The sequence below is a fragment of the Oncorhynchus mykiss genome, chromosome 24, assembly GCF_013265735.2.
Source record: "Oncorhynchus mykiss isolate Arlee chromosome 24, USDA_OmykA_1.1, whole genome shotgun sequence".
Taxonomy (NCBI): domain Eukaryota; kingdom Metazoa; phylum Chordata; class Actinopteri; order Salmoniformes; family Salmonidae; genus Oncorhynchus; species Oncorhynchus mykiss.
Window position 1 is genome coordinate 23,936,093 of NC_048588.1, and position 18,071 is coordinate 23,954,163.

Genomic DNA, 18,071 nt, shown 5'->3' on the forward strand with positions numbered 1-18,071 from the left:
GTTTCTTCAAGGCCCCAGTCACATTTGTAATCAAATTATTTGAAACATTGCAAATACTGTTGTATATGTCATTTGTAATTTTGTACATTTGTAATTGTATAGTAATGAAATATGACATTTTCTTTCCACCACAAAAGTCTATTACTTAATAGTATGCATTGTTTTCAGCATCGGCTTGTAAGTCAGCCAACCAGGAGGAGGCAGCTGAGGAAGGGCCAGTGGTGATGGAGTGGGTAGAGAAGGTGACTGTGGTCACCATAGAGAAGGCAGCTGAGGAAGGGCCCATGGTGATGGAGTGGGTAGAGAAGGTGACTGCGGTCACCATAGAGAAGGCAGCTGAGGAAGGGCCCATGGTGATGGCGGAGCAGGTGACCATCATCCCCATGGAGGAGTTCGTTGAGGAGGGGCTCATGGGGATAGAGGAGGCAGAGAAGGTGACCGGGGTGTGGTGGTTAATTTCTTTACTATCAAATGAGGAGAGACACACTTATCACACAAGTCAGAGTTATACTTAAACTACATTTTTAATCACTTATTAATAAGGGAGCAGGTCAATGCAATGCACACATCGATGGGGTGTGCTACGATAATGATGGCTGGTCATGGCTGGTCGGCGATTCACGCTCAGATGATTGGTTGAGAGCCACGAGACAAAAGTCCAAAAGTCTTTTATAGCCAAGATACACCCCTTTCAACCTACATGACGAACAACAGATATATAGAATGGATCACAAGGTTAAGATCTGTATGAAAGATACCTATAATACATAGCAGACAGTATCTGATGTGTCAACAGTTTCTATTGTATAGAGAGACCAGTGTCTGGCCCTCCGACTCCAAACTGGAACCATCTCTCCCTGGTACGGTATAGAACAGAAACATTAACTAATGCTCTGGAATGCTCTTTAGGTTTAATCACCCAAAAGACATCATAAATCTCCTCTGTCAGTGTTATCTCCCAGAGGCCCATCCTCAGTAGAACACACACACAATAGTTAACAACATACTCTATTCTGTTGCATAAAACAACCATTTGATGCAATAAAAGTATTATAAAATAATAGCAATTTTCAACCATAAAGGTTCAACCATGGAGGAGGCCGTTGAGGATGGGCCCTTGGTGATGGGGAGACGGAGAAGGTGACCGTGGTCACCATGGAGGAGGCAGTTGAGGGGGGGACGTGATGATGGAGGAGGTGGAGAAGGTGACTGTGGTCACATTGGAGGACACAGTCAAGTTTATAAATGTAGAATAACGTGGCATTCATACATTGCTTCATAAGCACTAGTCTATACATAATGTTGGCTTGAAATTAAACTTATTTACACTAAAGAGACACTTTTTAGATTAACTTCACAAGCGTGTTGACATTTGTCATCACAGTTGTCCTGGAGGCAGAATTGAGTGATTTCCCTCTAGATATGCCAGCTAGCTATATTGTAAAAATTAATTTCACTAAATTTAGGGTTAGGGTCAGGCATTAGGGTTAGCATTGTGGTTAGGTTTAAAATCTAATTGTATGGCTTTGTGGCTTTGCCAACTAGTGACCACTTTGCAGAGCTGCCTCTAGAACAAGACTCATGGCGGAAAATACTAACCTGTACTTCACAATTTCAGACTCGGTAACAATGCACAAACTGTCTATTTTCAGAGAATGTCCCAGCTCGTTTTACAAGCATTGCGGCGTGAGAAAAATAGCTTCTAATTTGGCCCTCTATATACTTATGATACCACTGTCTGTATTCTCTCATTGAATCCCATGCAAATCCTTTTCCAGCCTAAACATGCTTGTTCACGCACGTATAAATAAGGCTCCCTGTGTGATTTGCGATTTACCCATAGTGAATTTAGCCGTTCCCACTTCACTCCCTAACTCTTTCCCTTGGCCCTAACCGTTAGATGGTTGTATATGTGTAAGGTGTAAGCTCCACCACTTTCCTGATTATACCTATCCTGTCACAATTGTCGTTGGACATATACTCAGACCAACATGCAGCGTGATCTGGGTTCCACATCTTTACTTGTGAAATGTACAAAAACAATAAACAGCAAACGAAACGTGCAGCAAATGCAGTGCTCACAGGCAACTACACAAAAAACAAGATACCACAAAACACAGTGGGGAAATGGCTGCCTTAATATGATCCCCAATCAGAAACAACGATAAACAGCTGCCTCTGATTGGGAACCATAACCAGGCCAACATAGAAATAAATGCACTTGATCACCCACCCTAGTCACACCCCGACCTAACCGAAATAGAGAATAAAAAGGCTCTCTATGGTCAGGGCGTGACATATCCAGACCCTTCAGAAAAATCTAAGGGTTAAGTCAGGGCCAAGGAGGAGGGTTAGGGGGTGAATTTGGACCAGCAAATAATGTGTATGTGCCATCTAAGAGTTTCACTACCAATCATGTCTGTTCATTCAGGTTGAAGTTCACAGTGGAAGAGATGCAGGGGTCCATTGTGACCATGGAGGAGGACACTGACACTGCAGAGTGCCAGAAAAGACAGAAACCGAATAAGTGCAAAGGTACATGTCAATGACTATTTTCTTTGTCTCCACTGTACACAATGCGAGTCTGGGCTGTTACCTCTATAGTACAGCACGTTATCTTAGTTGTTTATTAATGTAACAGCAATGACAGTGAAAGTCGACTCAAACGTTTGAGGCAACGACTAAAATACATTACGTTAATACATTGTATTATTACTTTTTTGATAGTATTCATAAATTATTGGAGCTGCATCGGTCTTGAATTTGAATCACATTGACGTTTGCTTATGTAATATCCGTTTTTTCTGAAAAAATGTATGTAAAAATAATGACACATTTTCTTCCCTAAACCAGATAAGTTGTGAATGAAAAATATGGCGACATTTTGTAGTTTATTTTTCTAACCCTGATCGGATTCGTATCAATACATTATTCAATATCATTATGATATGCCTGTAAATGTATATGTGCCTTCATTAAACCCTACATTACATTACATAACACTTTTAAAAGTGTGTCTTTCAGTTCTGCAGATTTAAACCTGAAATGTGGGAGCCTCATGATTTAATTAGGGTCCCTTAGTAAACCTTCATGTCAAATAATGTCAGGATAGGTTCATCTGTTTTTGACTTACGAGTCATTCCAGTTTGGAGAAGTTGCACCTTTGGGGGGCGCTACTGAGCACCCCATGGCCACCAGGGGTATGGGATTGCATGATTTATCCCAAATATATTTTGTGCCAAGCCACAAGTCAGAGCTACAAAAAAAACACACTTTTGGGGATTCCATGACCAGACATGGTTTGTTAAAATAGGTTTTCTAGGGTGTATAGCGCTTCATGGAAGAAAACAAGTGTATGTATGTAAATGTTCATAAAAAAATGTTTTATATTGATATTGGAGCCTTGAGAACCTCGGAAATATATTATTTAAACATTCTACACCCTTTATATGGCCATTCAACCACGATACCCATTCTTCGCATAATGGCCATAACCGCACCTATTTTGCCATGGTTTTCGGCACAGCATATTTCTGATAAGCAAGACAATTATGCACTGAATTCTCACTTCCTATCCAAATAGAGCAGCTTTGCCATGATTTGGCTTTCACCTTCAGAAAACACATCCCAACCTGTTAAGGATATGGCAGACATACGCCCCCTTTGGAGAGATTGGGTACCCCTAGTAAACTGGAAAAAAAATCTGTCAAAAATTGCTAATATATGCAAATAAGTAATTTTGAAGTTTTGATGCGCAACTTTTCGGGACCAGAGGACGTTTTGGGTGCATTTCAGCTGATGTTATTAGCAGTAGCTAATACAAAGACGCAAGACTTGAAACCAAACAATGTATTGGGTAAGTATGAAGCCTTCCAGAACATTCTGAACGAAGACCATCGAAGGTAAGGGAATATTTATGCTTAAATCTGTGTTTCTGTTGACTCCAACATTACGTGGAAATGTAGCTTGGAACTGAGCGCTGTCTCAGCATATGGAATAGTGTGCGATTTCTGTAACGTTAAAAATAAATCTAACACAGCGGTTGCATAAAGAAGCAGTGTATCTTTCTAACTATATGTAGAACATGTATATTTAGTCAAAGTTTATGATGTCTATTTACGTTATCTTGCCGCGCTACATAGATTTCCTGCGGGCATTTTTGAGTAATTTCTGAAGGTGAACTCACTGTAAATGGACATTTATGGATATAAATGGCATATTATTGAAAAAAATAAATATGTACTGTGTAACATGTCATATTACTGTCATCTGATGAAGATTTTCAAAAGGTTAGTGAGCGATTTATTTTTTAATCCTGCGTTTGTTGATTGCATGTTTTGGCTATTCAAATGAGCTGTGTCTGGTGGTGGTTTTACATATATATGTGCTATGTTTTCGCCGTAAAACATTTTAGAAATCTGACTTTTTGGCTAGATGAACAAGGTGTTTATCTTTCATTTGAGCTATTGGACTTGTTAATGTGTGGAGGTTAAATATTTTTAAGAATATTTTTGTGTTCCATGCGCCACCGTTTCAGCTGAACGTGGGAGGGTTGATTCCCAATTGGGAACCAGTATCGTAGACAGTATCGTACCCAAGCAGATAAATGCACCTGTAAAAATCATGCAGCATGTCAATATGATGCAGTGGTAGCTTACAGAAAGAAGCCTACAGAAAGAATGCACGTAAGGTAATAAACATAGTAGCATGGTAGGCTATATATACAGCATATAAACCATGATGATATACAAGTAGGCCTATATGTATTTTAATCTATAGCTATACTTAGCCTATTATAGGCCTGTAATTAACTCCTCAATGAAGATGGCCTCATTATCACATAGGCCTATAATAGCCCTGTATTGTGTAGCCTATTTGAAGGTCAGTTGGCAATATAATAAGCTATAACCCAATAAGTTGTTCCCTGTTAAAAATGGTAACAGGAGCCCTGCACGGCCTAAATAGTGAAACACTGTATCAGCCCTTTCAAAACGCTCTGTTTCTTCATGACACCCCTCACACAGGTCCACTGATGTGGGAACTTGCCTACATATTCAATTATAAGTATTTGATTTTCAAAATGCAATATTCCCATCACTTTTGATGATTGTTTTCTCATTCCTCACAATACAATCACTAGGGCTACTAAAGTTGTTCAGACCAATCCACTGCTCACCTATATCAATCAGCATTGTGCCAGGTGCCTATCTTAGTAGGCTATAGTTTGTGAACTGTATACGGTCAAATTCCGTTTTTTTGTACCATGAATATAATAAATGACATCAATTAATTTAGGTAAAATAACTATTAAATCATATGCTGCTGTAAATAGGCATACTACGTTATTGTCCTCCATCATGCAGTAAGCTTTAACAGGACACATTCCATTTGAAATGATGGTGTAGGGTACAATGTACTGCTGAAATGTATGGGTTGGGCAACAGTACATTCCACTCAATATCAGATTACAAAGATGATGTTGTACTTAGAATGTTGCAAGGGGCAGCAATGGCTTGCAGCATGCTGCACCAACACGTTTTATTATATCAAAATAATTCATTCATACTGTGTAAACGATTGAAACACACTCAGAGCTGTTAGTGCTTAATGTATTAATTTATTAAGACATTTATTTATTTATTTTAGCAGTCCTATTGAGACCAAGGACTAATTTGCAACTCACAATTACACAAAAATCCCAATCAAGGCAGCATAGATAATACAAAAACATTATTTTTAAATCATGAAGAACAACCACATTCCACAGTAAAGAGGTTCTTAACCAACAGACTGAGTTGCTGATGATGTCGCCATAGTCTAGGATCAGAAGAAACGGAGGTGAGGAGAGGAAACATGGCAACAATTGCGCTGAAATGACACATTCCTTCTCCACTAGTGCATCATCAGGCAAATTACATTTCCCTGGATGGGTTCAGAAGGTGAGGTGTCAGGGGTCAATGTCAGGAGACCAGGCTGCTCCCAAGGGAGGTGGTGGCGGCCTTCTTCCTCTCCTTCATGAGAGAGAGAGTCCGAGAGAAAGAGTCCGGGGTGGTGTATGATTTCAGAAAGCATAGCAGTCGCTATCTGAGCTCTCAGCAATAGGACTTCTATCTTCATCTGAGGTTTCATTTACATCAGAGTCATTCAAAATAGCCCCTTCTCCCAGAATCAGCTTTTGGTAGGTGTTCCTGGTGTTGTCTTGGTCTTGTGTCAGTTCACTCAATCTTCTCTTCAGGAGGAAGAGAAGGCCATTCCTCCCTCCCTCTGACAACTCTACTGCATTGCCTAAAAGTCACATGTAAAGCAGTAAATTATGAACAATTTCATTACACAAAATAGTAGGAAGGGTATTTGTAAAGCAAGACAAAAAGTTAAGTCCAAAAATAGTATAAACCTCAACTCACTCTGATCTTGCAGCTGTATGGACAGTGCCTCCAGAGTTCCCACTGCTCTTTGTAGGCTCCCCAGTGCCTCTTCATCTCCTGCACCAGGATCCTCTCTTCCTCCTGCAGTCTGTTCACCAACATCAGTCTGCCGAAGATTGCCTTTTTAATGGCAAGATGGCTGTTGCCTGTGAGATGTAAACTTACAGAGGTGTATAACAGAACAACAGCAATGACTGCAGCCTACGCTGAAGGTAAACATTTAATCACAATAGATACCTTCTGCAATCATATACTTATACTTACTGGTGCCAAGTCTCTCCCATGGCCACACAAAGTTGTCAGTATTGAGCAGCGCATCCATTGTGGGGAGACTAAACTCTGCCTGGTGCTCGTGAGGTTGAACAATGGAAGCTGTCAAGGCTGCTTTGTCCTCAACAATTTTTCTCAGAATCTGATGCCTCCTGTTGTTGCCGTCTGAATAAAAAAGGGTGATAAGATGGACTGTATATTCAGATATATTACATGACTATAAGTTATAGAGCTACTATAGAGGCACAAACAAAGAGAGTACAAAGCAATCAACTAATTTCTGTTTATGGTCACATGATTTCTCAGTTTAATGAAATGTGTTGCATTAGATCAATTAATAACATAGGGCGTGCCTACATTTGACCATTAACATGGTCTGTGTGAATGACTAATGCATTTTCTTTCACAAATCAGTTTTACTGTTTGATAAATAATGTGTTTGAGGCCATATTATTGTTGGACCTTACCTGTCAAACGGTAGAGGTAGTGTTTCCTCTGTTTCACACTGAGGTAAAGCCCCTCAATCTTCTTCTGGAGATGCCCTGTCTGACTATCCTGAAGTGTGGCTGTGGCAAGTTACAAACATGACTCCACTGACATCAATGCAATTATGAAGTTGAGAGACAGAGAAACATTCACTTTTCTACCTGTTGAATTCTGTCTTGAAATATGCTTATTCCTGTCATCATATTAGAATGTATTGATTACTTTACTTGTATAATAAATGTATAGGTTAATGAAGGGTGAATGAAGGGTAAATGAAGGGTGAATAGGAACTTTGGGTATGGAAAATTACTGAGTGAGACAAGGGGAAGGGCAGAAAGTGAATATTCTGTTGCTGAATATTGATATTTCTAAGGAAGAAGACAAAGGGGAGCAGTCTAGTTTAAATTCCTGATACTGCAGGCCAGTTGCTGAGGAACTAGGACAATGAGGGATGTGGAACTCAACTGGAGATATGATCAGCAGTTGAAGAGAGAAGACACTGCTGGGAGGGGGACCATAGGGGCCCACCCCGAAAACCATCTGACTACTGTCCTATCCCATACACACACACTTCCACACCTATGGGGGTCCTAGACTTAGGCAGGCCATGACAATACCAGTGAGAGGAACATACTGTGTTTCTGACTAACAACAGAGAAGGAGTGTTTATCTTAGACATGCAAGGTGGCAACTCCGTCTACTCAGATGGTATAAATATATGTTTGTGGGTAGAATAAACTTGGTTTGAACTTTTTCTGGTTGTCCGTTTCAGTTTTTGCTCTATTTGTTCAGAACCTAACGTACCTTCAGACATGTAGAAATAGATAAACATGAATGAGAAAGCAGATACAGCTAAACATTTTTTTTTAAAGATGATTAAACCCCCCAACATAAAATTGGCAACAATTTGCCAACATAAAATACATGTTAGTGAACTTCCTCTTATTCCAACCCATTGCCAGTGGTGTGATAATGTCTGTCTGTACTGTTGGAAAAACATCTTCAGTCAGCTATTCTAATAAATTACTACTCTGTGGCTCATCAATCAACATAAAGATATGTCATGTAAGATTTAAAAAATGACAATAAACTCATTAACATTATATATAGTGGCTTGCAAAAGTATTCACCCCTCTTGGCATTTTTCCTATTTTGTTGTCTTACAACCTGGAATTGAAATGGATTTTTTGGGGGTTAGTATCATTTGATTTACACAACATGCTTACCACTTTGAAGATGCAAAATATTTTTTATTGTGAAACAAACAAGAAATAAGACCAAAAAACTGAAAACTTGAGTGTGCATAACTATTCACCCCCCCAAAGTCAATATTTTGTAGAGCCACCTTTTATATAGCTAATTATAAATCAATAATAATACATATGTTTCACCTAATGTTGTTTTTGATCTTTTTACCACCTTTGAACTTCTATTTGCCAGTTATGGCCTGTAGGCCTCATTGACCTGAGCTCATGCAACTCGTTTTTGAGTTAAAAAAGCATAATGTATGGCTTGTTTTATCTATAACAAATACTCAGATTAAACATATCGTGCAATTTATCACAGACTGCTTTGTGTCAAAGTTTAACAAGGACTCTCTCCTCCTCACCAATGTCATGATCAAAGATGTGATCAAGAGCCTCACATATAGTATATCGTTTGGTCATTGTGCTGCCACAGAATGAATTGTGAGCAAGGCCTTAAACAAGTTTTATATACCTGTGCTGCAAGAAAAGTTCAATATATTATTGAATCAATGTTTGTGAGAATGCCAACAGGTGTGGTTCCCGTGGGGGAAAGATTTTATTGGTAAAAGGTTCCCGTGGGGGTTGCCATGGAAGCCAAGAAGGGGAGCGAGGTGTGTGTGTGTTATCAAACACACATCCATGTGGGCGTCTGGGAGAGGAAGTGTGTTGCCAGAGAATGCCAGACTTTGATGACAAAGTTTGATGACAAAATTTGCCCACGAAGGACCACCTCCCCACCTTCCTGTTCAAGTGAGCACAGCACAACAAGGTAAGTCCAAACACGTCTTGTATGCTGCTGTATAAATGATGTAATGTGCCATGGAGATATGTTACTGTAGCTAAGAAAGTAATACTAAGTGTATGTTGTGTAGTAAGCTGTTAGTAGCCCTTGTGCCTCACCTTAATAATTTGGTCTATTTTACTCTCTTAATTTTGCCTACTGTTCTGACTTGGTGGTGCACATTTAGCCTATAACCTGTTTTAAAGAAATGTAATCATCTAATATTGTAAGAGCTTTCATTGTCTGTGTATAGTCCCTCTTTATTTATCCTACGGCTCTGACTTGGTGTACAGGGAGAATACTGTAAGAACGGCCCATGTTCTGAATTCTGTCGCTGTACATTTCAAAAGTGCTGAACAAATAGTTATATTGACTACGTCTGTCCCTGCTTGCTCATTGATGTCTTATTCAAAATTACAGCTTGCCTCTTACCTGCTTGTCATCCCCGTATGCCATAGTTTGTGTATATCAACTGTCAGTAGAAACCCCATTTGTTTAATCAAGTCAGCCATAACAGCTATGTTTTTTTAAAGGCAGTAAATGAGGCTGAATGAACTGTTTCTCTGCCAGACAAGGCTCCGCTGATAGCCAGGAGTAGCAGTGGTAAGGTGTTGGTCCTGCTGTTGGGACTCTGCTGTTGGGACAGCTTTATGTAGGCCCTAACAGCACCGTTTGTCACCGTTATTGTGCAATTCATGTATTGTTTAGTGCTGTGCTGTGCTGTGTAGTGGCTTTGCTGGCATGCATCCCACATTTTTTTTTACCCCACCAAGATTGACATGCTAAAATCACCACTGACAATGAAAAAGAGTGAATATGCAGAGTGCACACTCACCTGGGATATTGCTGATGCTCTCTGCTGGTGCCAATAAGGTAGGCTACACTGTTGTTTGCTCAATGAAGTTGAGAAAATGTATAACGAAAAGACAGATTAGAGTCTTTTCATTGTCTTCTCTTTCCAGCAACCATTTGTTTTCCCGCAATTGTATTTTGAAATATTGTGAGATGCCTGGCTGGGCCTCTACTTCCCACTGACAGTTGCAACTCAAAAATAATGTATTAGTTATTTTCAGCGCCCGCTGCCCAAGTTGCTCATGCTGCCTTTCCTTCTGACTGTAGGCAATGTGATTTAAAACAATCCAAGATAATGATCCTTTGTGGCCAAATCATGCTTTAGTAGACTATTTTGAATGCTTTTATTTATTTTTGGATAGACAGGAGTAGTCTAATAGTAGTCTAATCGACTCAGTGGGTTTTGTCCAACATGTCTCTGGACCCACTCACTGTCACAGTCATACGCTGGACCTAGTTTTGTCCCATGGAATAAATGTTGTGGATCTTAATGTTTTTCCTCATAATCCTGGACTATCGGACCACCATTTTATTACGTTTGCAATTGCAACAAATAATCTGCTCAGACCCCAACCAAGGATCATCAAAAGTCGTGCTATAAATTCACAGACAACACAAAGATTCCTTGATGTCCTTCCAGACTCCTTCTGCCTACCCAAGGACGCCAGAGGACAAAAATCAGTTAACCACCTAACTGAGGAACTCAACTTAACCTTGCGCAATACCCTAGATGCAGTTGCACCCCTAAAAACTAAAAACATTTCTCATAAGAAACTAGCTCCCTGGTACACAGAAAATACCCGAGCTCTGAAGCAAGCTTCCAGAAAATTGGAACGGAAATGGCGCCACACCAAACTGGAAGTCTTCCGACTAGCTTGGAAAGACAGTACTGTGCAGTACCGAAGAGCCCTTACTGCTGCTCGATCATCCTATTTTTCTAACTTAATTGAGGAAAATAAGAACAATCCGAAATTCCTTTTTGATACTGTCGCAAAGCTAACTAAAAAGCAGCATTCCCCAAGAGAGGATGACTTTCACTTTAGCAGTGATAAATTCATGAACTTCTTTGAGGAAAAGATTATGATTATTAGAAAGCAAATTACGGACTCTTCCTTAAATCTGCGTATTCCTTCAAAGCTCAGTTGTCCTGAGTCTGCACAACTCTGCCAGGACCTAGGATCAAGAGAGACACTCAAGTGTTTTAGTACTATATCTCTTGACACAATGATGAAAATAATCATGGCCTCTAAACCTTCAAGCTGCATACTGGACCCTATTCCAACTAAACTACTGAAAGAGCTGCTTCCTGTGCTTGGCCCTCCTATGTTGAACATAATAAACGGCTCTCTATCCACCGGATGTGTACCAAACTCACTAAAAGTGGCAGTAATAAAGCCTCTCTTGAAAAAGCCAAACCTTGACCCAGAAAATATAAAAAACTATCGGCCTATATCGAATCTTCCATTCCTCTCAAAAATTTTAGAAAAGGCTGTTGCGCAACAACTCACTGCCTTCCTGAAGACAAACAATGTATACGAAATGCTTCAGTCTGGTTTTAGACCCCATCATAGCACTGAGACGGCACTTGTGAAGGTGGTAAATGACATTTTAATGGCATCGGACCGAGGCTCTGCATCTGTCCTCGTGCTCCTAGACCTTAGTGCTGCTTTTGATACCATCGATCACCACATTCTTTTGGAGAGATTGGAAACCCAAATTGGTCTACACGGACAAGTTCTGGCCTGGTTTAGATCTTATCTGTCGGAAAGATATCAGTTTGTCTCTGTGAATGGTCTGTCCTCTGACAAATCAACTGTAAATTTCGGTGTTCCTCAAGGTTCCGTTTTAGGACCACTATTGTTTTCACTATATATTTTACCTCTTGGGGATGTTATTCGAAAACATAATGTTAACTTTCACTGCTATGCGGATGACACACAGCTGTACATTTCAATTAAACATGGTGAAGCCCCAAAATTGCCCTTGCTAGAAGAATGTGTTTCAGACATAAGGAAGTGGATGGCTGCAAACTTTCTACCTTTAAACTCGGACAAAACAGAGATGCTTGTTCTAGGTCCCAAGAAACAAAGAGATCTTCTGTTGAATCTGACAATTAATCTTAATGGTTGTACAGTCGTCTCAAATAAAACTGTGAAGGACCTCGGCGTTACTCTGGACCCTGATCTCTCTTTTGAAGAACATATCAAGACCATTTCAAGGACAGCTTTTTTTTGTTTTGTTATAATCTCCACCCGGCACAGCCAGAAGAGGACTGGCCACCCCACATAGCCTGGTTCCTCTCTAGGTTTCTTCCTAGGTTTTGGCTTTTCTAGGGAGTTTTTCCTAGCCACCGTGCTTCTTCACCTGCATTGCTTGCTGTTTGGGGTTTTAGGCTGGGTTTCTGTACAGCACTTTGAGATATCAGCTGATGTACGAAGGGCTATATAAAATACATTTGATTGATTGATTGTATAATTTTGTCAATTTAATTCAATTTGCTTTAGGGAAGGCTTCCACTAGCCTTATGGATGCGTCGCCTATGATCATAACTTTCAAGGATTTTATGTTTACATAAGAGGTACATTGAGTCATTGTTGCTTCTGAAAATCTTATGCTGTTCAGCCTACCTTGTCTTCATCTACATCGATCACCTGTGTGCATCCGTTGATGGTTAAATGAGCTATAATAATTGCACAGCTACAATCCACAGATTAGATTTTTTTCTGTTGCCTATGTCATCACAAAACTGCGTTGGGATCTCCTTACATTTTGCACAGATTTTCTTAATTTTGGGCTCGAGAAGCACCGTCGTCCTGGTACATGCCACTGGCCACTTGAAATATGGATGTTTTTTAAATTTTAATTAAAAAAAATATTTCACCTTTATTTAACCAGGTAGGCTAGTTGAGAACAAGTTCTCATTTACATCTGCGACCTGGCCAAGATGAAGCATAGCAGTGTGAACAGACAACAACACAGAGTTACACATGGAGTAAACAATAAACAAGTCAATAACACAGTAGAAAAAAGAGAGTCTATATACATTGTGTGCAAAAGGCATGAGTAGGTAGCCGAATAATTACAATTTAGCAGATTATGTGATAAATGATCAGATGGTCATGTGCAGGTAGAGATACTGGTGTGCAAAAGAGCAGAAAAGTAAATAAATAAAAACAGTATGGGATGAGGTAGGTAAATTGTGTGGGCTATTTACCGATGGACTATGTACAGCTGCAGTGATCGGTTAGCTGCTCAGATAGCATATGTTTAAAGTTGGTAAGGGAGATACAAGTCTTAATGCTCTGGAATTGAGATTATTAGCAAAATATTCAGAGACTAAAAGGCTGAACAGATACACATTTCTTAGTAGGGGGGAATTACATTGAATCTAATGATTATTCCAATGATTTACTGCACGTAAGGGTGGGGTGCCACTACTAGCCTACTTTGTAATTCACTTTGACCTAATTAAACTTCCATGAAATGTTTGATATTGACATTGGATTGTACATTTCCAATACAGCTAATAACGTAGCACCGATTATATACCATAGATGACCACACCATTCCTTGCTCCTCTTTCATCCTCAGAATGTTCAATGATTTTCTAGATGCTGTTGTGCTCGCACATGTCCACAGGGAGAGAGGCAGCAGAGTATGTGTTACTGGCCTTTGCTCCTCTGCTCCTCCTGGTACTATGACTGAGGCCAGGAGTTAACCCTTGTCAGGTCCTGTAGAAAATGTTCTTGTCTGACTCATAACTATGTTCACTGACAGGCATGTGAGTTAAGCTTTTGAGCTGCTTAATTTGAGGTTATGTGATATCATTATAATTGCTTTCCATTATCTTTGAAGGTGTTGGATTCTGGGGTAATCTTTGAACATTGTTATACTCAGAGTATAGGAACATTAGTTACAAAGGAGACATGCAGGGTGCCAAAATGAAGCTTGGGAGGGGCTGAGTGCAGAGAAAACAATTGCACGTGACAGTACTACTAAGGATAGAAACCATTGAAGGCTCATATCACTTATTTCCCTGCTTAGCAAGAATGATGCAATGTTTAGAGATAAGGAGGAAACTTCACCCAAAGTGGGGTATGAATACCACCACGGGGGATGCCATCTATTGGTCTGAATTACAGCTGTAATGACCCTTTGGGAAGAATTAAACTTGGTTAAGCTTCTCTTGTGTCCGTGAGTTATTTACTCTGAAAAATTAAAACATAACAAAGGATAAACATAGGTTTAATAACAGTTTAATAACAGTTTTCTCTTTTTGTTCTTCAAAGAAAAGATCTAAGGACAGGATCGAGTTAACAACACACACAAGTGAGTAAATGATGGAGAGATTATATTTTCTTGCTTTCTCTCCCTACAGTGGCCAAGAAAGGCTAAGAAGAAAATATATCTTAAATGTATATTTTACTCAAAAACTATTTATTAGTGTTTTGTTCATTAAACAATTGTTAACACATCCAAAAAGTTTTGCATGTCAGCAGTTACATTTTGAAGATAAAGCACTTTCAGAATAGAGCAAGAACTGTGATGACAAGGCAAATTAAATAAACACTAAAATGTTTATTTAAAAGTTTTTTTGTAAAATATCCCTTTAAGCTTAATGCATGCACATACACTACCATCAAACGTTTTAGAACACCTACTCATTCAAGGGTTTTTCATTATTTTTACTATTTTCTACATTGTAAAATTATAGTTAATAACTTTTTATGTTCAAAACTGCGCACTCTCTTCAAACAATAGCATGGTATTCGTTCACTGTAATAGCTACTGTAAATTGGACAATGCAGTTAGATTAGCAAGAATTTAAGCTTTCTGCCAATATCAGATATGTCTATGTCCTGGGAAATGTTCTTGTCACTTACAACCTCATGCTAATCACATTAGCCTACATTAGCTCAACTATCCCGCAGGGGACCCACCAATCCTGAAGAAGTTGTGTTTGAGCCAATCATTTTTGTTGTTACAAGGTAGGGGGGTATACAGAAGATAGCCCTATTTGGTAAAAGTCCAAGTCCATACTATGGCAAGAACAGCTCAAATAAGAAAAGAGAAATGACAGTCCACTGACCACTGCCTGTGTCCACTGTGTAAACTAAGGTTTTATAGGAGACCAAATCTCTTTGTCAATACTTTCATTGCTGACATGGCTGATCAAGTCATGCATGTAGTCCAAGAGAAATCTCCCGTCAGCCAAGCACAACGTCCTACCAAACCTGTCGAACTGGGACAAAGCTCAAGGCCTGCAAGTCCTGCCTGGTGGGTCTGACCTCTTTCTGTGAGACTCACATGCAGCCTCATCAGATAGCCCCAGCCCTAAAGAGACACACGCTGATTGACCCTGTGGACAACCTGGAAGAAGACAGGACATGTAAAAAGCACAACAAATTCCTGGAGGTGTTCTGTAGGACTGACCAGATGTGTGTCTGCCAGTTCTGCACTGAGACAGACCACAAATATCACCACAATGTCCCTATAGAGGAAGAGTGTGAAGAGAGGAAGGCTCAGCTGGGGAAGACAGAGGCACAAGTGCAGCATCTGATCCAGGAGCGACTGCAGAAGATTCAGGAGATGAAACACTGAGTAGATCTCAGAAACAAATACACACAGAGAGAGAGAAAGCAAAAACCATTCAACTCTTCTCTGATCTGGTGTAAAGCTTTCAGAAAAGCCAGACCGACTACATGGAGGTGGTTGAGGAGGAGAAGAAAGCAGAAGAGAGGTGGGCTGAAAGGCTCATTTGGGGGTTGTAGCAGGAAATCGCACTGAGCTGGAGAAGCTCTCAAACACTGAAGACCACCTCCACCTTCTCCAGAGCTCTGCATCCCTCTGCAGTTTTCCTCCCACCATGGACTGGTCTCAGATCAGTATTCACACTAAGCTGTGTGTAGGAAACTTGAGGAGAGCTCTGTGTCAGCTCGCAGAGACTCTGAGAATCAAGCCCCAGCTGTTAGATACAGTGAAGACTTTACATAAGTCATTGTGTAATTCTGAGCACCAGAGGATGCAGCAGTATGCAGTGGATGTGACTCTGGACCCTGATACGGCAAACTGCAAACTTGTCCTGTCTGAGGACAGGAAACAAGTAAGACTTGGAGATATAAAACAACATCTTCCTGACAAACTAGCAAGGTTTGAAACTACTCTTTGTGTCCTGGGAAAGGAGGGATTCTCTTCAGGGAGATTCTACTATGAGTTGGAGGTTAAGGGGAAAACTGACTGGTCTATATGAGTGGCCAGAGAGTCTATCAACAGGAAGGGAAGGATTACACTGAGCCCTGAGAATGGATACTAGATTCTGTCACTGAGGAATGGAGATGATTACACCGCTGGTGCACCACTCTATCCATACTTCTGCCCTGGTAAACGTAGTGGAACTCTGCCCCTCTGATCATCTCAACTCTCAATGAAATTGAACTTATTGGGGTTGTGCAAAGAGAGGGAACATTCCCGGAAAAGTACCAATAATCAAGAATTTGGGGATTCTTCAATAAAATGTAAGATGAAGAAAAATGCTGAAGATATAAACTATGTTTGTAATATTTTTGTAATTCTAGCAGACGCTCTTATCCAGAGGTGCCTTCCTCAAGGACACATCGACAAGATTTTTCACCTAGTCGGCTCTGGGATTTCAGGTTTCTGGCCCAACGCTCTTATTAACTGCTAGGCTACCTGCCACCTTTATATGAAAAATAGAATCCCAAAACTGTCAAATATGAACCTAAATATAACTTAACAATTTAGTGAATATCGTCGCTGCTTTTTATGAAGATTTCAACATGGAATATCCTTTATATTCTTAACTTTCTTTATGTTTTATATATCTTTGTTATATTTTTATGAAGATTTCAACATGGAATATCCTTTATATTCTTAACTTTCTTTATGTTTTATATATCTTTGTTATATTTTTATGGGGTCCGAAGTGGTTTCAGTTGTCTATCTCAATAGTTAAATACTTTCATATTTGCTTTCAAATGCCATCATTGTTGATAAGATGTTTGTTTAATGAATAAGGCTGTTTTCTCCTGAACCATATGGTCTATCCACTAGAAATGCATGGAAAACATGGGCACAGTCATGAAGAATCAGAAAAATATGTACAATTTTAAATAATCAAGTGTAAATTCTCAAAGTTTCCATTTCCAAAATTACCTTTTAGTTAATTATAATTTATTTCTGAAAAATTCCGGTAACTTTGGTAAATTTCCTGAACTTTTGCAACTAATTCGTTAAAGAGGAGATTGCAGTATGTAATGAAATGTAAAACAAAATGGATCTTTGTCTCTCATATCAAGGAAAAATAAAAATAAACTTATCAACCTAAAATATTTTAAGAACATTTACTTTCCATTTGAGTTCTGTACCATCAAATGGCAAGTGTCTTTAGGGCTGGGGCTATCTGATGAGGCTGCAGGTGAGTCTCACAGTAAGAGGTCAGACAAACCAGGCAGGACTGGCAGGCCTTGAATTATGTAAAGAATTCAGACCCCTTGACTTTTTCATATTTTGTTACCTCACAGCCTTATTCCAAAATTAATTAAATTGTTTTTTCCCCTCCTCAATCTACACATAATACCCTGTAATGACAAAGCAAAAACAGTTTTCTAGAAATGTTTGCAAATGTAAAAAAAAAAAACCTGAAATATCACATTCACATAAGTATTCAGACCCTTTACGCAGTAGTTTGCTGAAGCACCTTTGGTAGTGATTACAGCCTTGCGTCTTCTTGGGTATGACGCTACAAGCTTGGCACACCTGTATTTGGGGAGTTTCTTCCATTCTTCTCTGCAGATTCTCTCAAGCTCTGTCTGGTTGGATGGGGAGCGTCTCTGCACAGGTATTTTCAGGTATCTCCAGAGATGTTCGATTGGGTTCAAGTACAGCCTCTGGCTGGGCTACTCAAGGACATTCAGAGATTTGTCCTGAAGCCACTCCTGCATTGTCTTGGCTGTGTGCTTAGGGTCGTTGTCCTGTTGGAAGGTGAACCTT

The 18,071-nt window shown here is 39.7% G+C and overlaps 1 pseudogene; it reads left to right on the forward strand.

Moving 5' to 3' along the window:
* The first annotated feature begins 224 nt into the window (after nt 1–224).
* On the forward strand, nt 225–16,470 carry LOC118944003 (annotated as a pseudogene).
* The last annotated feature ends 1,601 nt before the right edge of the window (nt 16,471–18,071 follow it).